We start from the raw sequence: 4,946 nt of genomic DNA, 5'->3' as shown, positions 1-4,946 counted from the left end.
ACGAGGCGCATCCCTGGGAGCGCGGGGGGCGGGGCCGGGGGCGGGGCCAGGGGCGGGGCCGGTACCCGAGGCGCGCCCCCGTCCCGGGAGCCGGCCTGGCTCCGTTCCCCCGGGAGCCCTCGGCAGCGAGCTTCCCGGGCGTGCTCTCCTCTCCTGGTACAGCCCCTTCTCCAGGCACTGCTACGTCTGACACCAGGGAAGCAAATTCCCGTGGCTGCATCCCTACCCTGCCACCCCCGCTCAGCCCGCACCCCAACCTCCAGTAATAAGGAAATCGGTGAAACTTCATTTACTTTTTTTGGTTTTCCAGCCTGACTTCAAACAAGACACTTAGATTCAGAAGGATCTTTGGAGAAAAAAAAAATTTAAAAGTGCCAAAGGCAGAAAAGAAATAGAGATGAAAAATTTAAAAGCCATAAAAATGCCAGAAGAAATATATCGAAGAGGTGCTAATTACAGTTAGCTCCTCAATGATGTGACAGTTTCAAAGGCTGAAATACTTGACACTCAGTAGCATAAGAACTGTGGAAAATTAATTCCACAAATGTCTAAGCATGATGCTACATGTTTCTTCACCTGCAGAAGTCCACCACAAAACTGAAGTTCCAGGCCCTTCCCCTGGAGCCAGTGCCGAGCTCAGCTGCAGGCGGCTGCTGCGGTAGCACCTTGCACATCCCACCTGGGAACCAGAATCTGCACCGTGCTGGGGATCCATAGCAGGTGGGAGAAGGCAGCTCCTCTTGCAGAGGGCTCGTGAAGCGCAGCAGGCTCAGAACAACCTAAAATGCTGGCCCTGCCAGCATTCCCATGGATGTGAGGGAAATGCACACCAAGGAAACCTGCAGGCGAACACACCTGAAAGAGGGACACATCCCAAAACCTGTGCCAGGGTCACTGCAATGAGGGATTCCCAGGACTTGCAGCCTGAGCACAGCGCTGCTGCTAGCAGCGGTCTCTAACAAAAGAGACTGTCACACACACCTTGCTAACCAGTGACAACACCCACATGCTGTTCTTGACATCCTATTTTATAAATAACACTCAGTTTTCTCCTTCACAGTTTATAGAGAGTTAAACTAATTCACAGACTTCTGGCAGAGATCAGAAAGAGCAACAATGCAAAATGCTTTTCTTCCAGCTAACCTGAAACCTCTTCCCCATCGAGGACTGACATCACAGAATATGTTGAATTGGAAGGGAACCACAAGGACCACAGAGTCCAACTCCTGGCCCTGCACAGCACCATCTCCACCATCACACATAAAATGCTCTGCCTCCCTGCATTTATCCTTTGTTCTTTTTAGCCCAATACTGTTTTTGCTATCTCTGCATACACAAAAATTATAAATCTACAATAGTTCTTAGTCCTTCCACTGATTTCTATTTTCTTGTATCAAGTTACTAGTTTTGACCAGATTTCTGCAACAATAGAAATAAGCAGGAGTTTCAATATTTACACAAAAAGAATTTCAAGTAAGCTATGCCAGTAAAACTGTTCCTTAAGCTGCATTTAAATGCTCTCTGGAGCTTTCTGTTGTCAAAACAAGCTGATTGTAAGGATTCTCTTGCCTATTTCAGTATTTTCGTGGAAGTAGTAACAATACTGAAAAAAAAGAGTATTTTGAAAAGTTCTCCCCTGTTGTAACATCACTGTAGAAAATATTGTGTCCTTGAACAGAAAAAAAAAAGAGCTGCCCTTCTCCTATTTTTTGGAATTGAGAGCAGGTGCAGGAGGGCTATTAGAAACCTCTACACAAGCTTTGTCCACTGTGGTCCATGTAACCAGGCTGTGCTCCTATTCCTGCTCACATTCCTGCTCAGCTCCAAGGTCAGAAAGAAGCACAGGTCACCCAGTGCCTGATCATATATATTTTTAAGGTAAATCCTTCTTTTTTAGGTGATTCTAGCTAACAATGAACAGCACACCTACATGTCTTGAGACATGACAGAAATAGAGCCACAGACTCACCAAACCAAAGCCCACTTGTATTTCATGAGTCTCTGAAAGCATACAGCAGACTCCACAGTCCATCTGTGTCCAGACCCATCCATTAGATGTCAAGGCTTACATTTAGCAGCAACAAGTTACTGCAATACTAATTGCAACCATAAAACATGGGCCAAAATGGCAAATAGGTGTAAGGTCACTGGCCTAGGTGAGGAAACCTCTGCTGAATGACTCTAAAAACTATTTTATTTCACTCTTCTTATATTGGGCAAAGTTAGGGTTTGTTTTTTTTTTAACACTGAATTTGAGAAGAAAAATATCTGACAACTGGAAGCTCAACACATTTTAAAGGTGTAACTTCCTTTCCTTTCAAACCGGCTGAAAGAGTTGGGGTTTTTCAGCATACGGGAGATGTGGCCCCAGCAAAAGCAGCTTTGCAGTACCTAAAGAGGGCCTAGAAGAAAGCTGGAGAGTGACTTTTCACAAGGGCATGCAGTGATAGCACAAGGGGTACAGCCTTAAACTGAGACAGGGTAGGCTTAAATTAGATATTATTAATAAATTCTTTACTGTGAGGCAGTGGAACAGGTTGCCCAGAGAAGCTGTGACTATTCAAAGCTAGGCTGGATGGTGCTCAGAGCAACCTCCTTTAGAAGAAGGTGTCCCTCCCTATGACAGAAGGGTTGGAACAAGATGATCTTTAAGGTCCTGTCCAACACAAACAATTCTACAGTTCTAGGTTTCTAAGTGCTTACACATGGTAGTGAACTCACCTCTCACTCACTTCAAAAAGAGTTCAAAATACAACCTCTGCTTACAACTTGGTTAAAATAGGGTATTGGTAGCCATTTCAGTAAAAAACTTTCATAAACGTTATTGTCAAATATCACACAGTACCCATCAAGAGAAAAATCAGAACTGCAGTGTGCTCAACGCAGAAAATAAATGTTTGATGATCATGTTGTGAAATAATTTTATGTAAAAGAAGAGTTTCACAGAGTTGAGATTTTTTGAACGCTTGAGATTCTATAGATGGCCCTCATGTTGTACAACACTGTCTCCAGAGCTGCCATATGATGGTCCCCAAGCTCCATCTCAGCCTGAAAGATTTTCTAAGTAATATTTGGAGCAAGATATTAATAAAAGTCACCTAAGGAATAATTACTTCCTGTTTGCAGACTACAACAAACAAAGACATAGCAGTACAAATAAAGCTCATGGTTCTTTACACAGAATATCTCTAGGCAATTTCTGACTCAGAAAGCATAGATAGACCCAGTGTGGTCACTCCTTTGACATGGGGAACTGGGAACCACTTACCCATTAACAAGTAGCATACTTCCTCAGGTAGTAGTTCTTTTGAGAGCCAGGACCCTTGTGTCTCTCAATCCTATAAATTCTTCACAGGATAGTTTACCTAAAAAATAAGGACATAAAACACCACTTGGGATGAGCAAAAGACTCTTACTTCTATTCATATTTACACCAACAGAATTAGAAGTAAGCTTTTCCAGTGTTTACAAGCCCTAATAGACAGAAGTGCCCCAATGTAGGAAGCTGGGCATAAATGTAATGAAAAGTCATAGTCCTGAGAGCTTTCATGTTTTCAAGTGGTTGCAGACTGCACTTGAACAGAGCCCCACCAAATTCCCTGATTCCATCAGTGCACAATTTACATTTGATCAGCCAAGAAGAGCAATATAACTCATTCCCTTTAAAAGCACAGAAAGTGTCAGGTATTATGCAGTAACAAAACCACAGAATACACAGAGGCAATAATAATCCCACAGAAGACTACTGAAGAGTCTCATTCCAAGCAAACAGACATTTAAATTATTACCTGAGTCCAAAAGGGACTCATGACAAGACCATAATACTTTTCTCTCCATTAGACTTCATCTGAAGAGGCATCAAGCAGCCTTACAGTCACAATTCCTCTTTTCTCTCCAGTACTTGGAGAATACATAAGAAATAAGTAAATGCAATTTCTATCCCATTCCATCTAGAAGTTAATTCCTTTCTTGCCATGGTCACAGGAAGATGTCCCTTACTTTCTTCACAGGTGCTACTTGTAAATCCATGCAGCAGGATTCCTCCTCCTCCCTTAACATGGAGCCTAATTAATAACTTTTGTTTCCCATTTCTGTTTGTTTTAATATGTGCACTCCCAAGTTCCTAATTGCACAAATTCACTGTATGTGTAAGAAGCACATTCTGCTTGTTTCCTCACGCTATCTCAGACTGGAAGTGCAAGCAGTTAAATATCTGAATGAGCAAGTAAGAAAATAAAATCAGAATTAAAACCAAAACAAAACAACAAACCACTAAACAAAAAAAAAAACCCCTCATGAAGCCTTAAAATGTGCAAGCATATATTCAAAGAGAAAATTTCCAAGGTATTTCAGTTAAGCAAAAGGCACAATCTTGATACCAGATGCAAAAGAACTACAGAATGTTTTATCCCACTCTTTCTAATTAACAGCCTATACAACCAAAATAGAGCAGAAATAATGAGTCTTACTCAGAGCATGAATACAAAGTTTTGTTCACTACACACTTAACTATAATATCAAATGTAATGTTAACTAATGAACGAAATCATTAACCAAATACTTAAGGACCAATTAAAAAAATCCTAATTTCCCTTTCTCAAAAAATTGTACATGTCATTTCTTATTGCATTAAGATGTCAGTAAATTTGATTATTTCACACAAAGATTATATTTTTTACTTCCTCTACACAAAAGAACAAACATGTGATTTTGAAATTTTAAAATGAAATATTTAAATCAATACAGTTTTAAAAAAATTATAGTTCTTTCAGGTTTCTCAAATTATACCTTATACGAGAAAAATTAGGTGTAAATAGGAAAATAATTTTAACTGCTGCCATGTGGTTTGTAATCGCATCCGCTCTGAAAAGACTGGAGAATGCGGGCATCGATCCCGCTACCTCTCGCATGCTAAGCGAGCGCTCTACCATTTGAGCTAATTCCCC

General features: G+C 41.1%; 1 non-coding gene across 1 annotated transcript; it reads right to left on the bottom strand.

Moving 5' to 3' along the window:
* Positions 1-4,873: 4,873 nt before the first annotated feature.
* TRNAA-AGC lies at positions 4,874-4,946 on the bottom strand. The gene has a single exon. It is a non-coding gene; the product is annotated as a tRNA-Ala (tRNA).

Source organism: Catharus ustulatus, chromosome 1 (assembly GCF_009819885.2).
Source record: "Catharus ustulatus isolate bCatUst1 chromosome 1, bCatUst1.pri.v2, whole genome shotgun sequence".
NCBI lineage: Eukaryota > Metazoa > Chordata > Aves > Passeriformes > Turdidae > Catharus > Catharus ustulatus.
The sequence above is the reverse complement of the archived record's forward strand: the minus strand, read 5'-3'. Positions and strand labels throughout refer to the sequence as shown.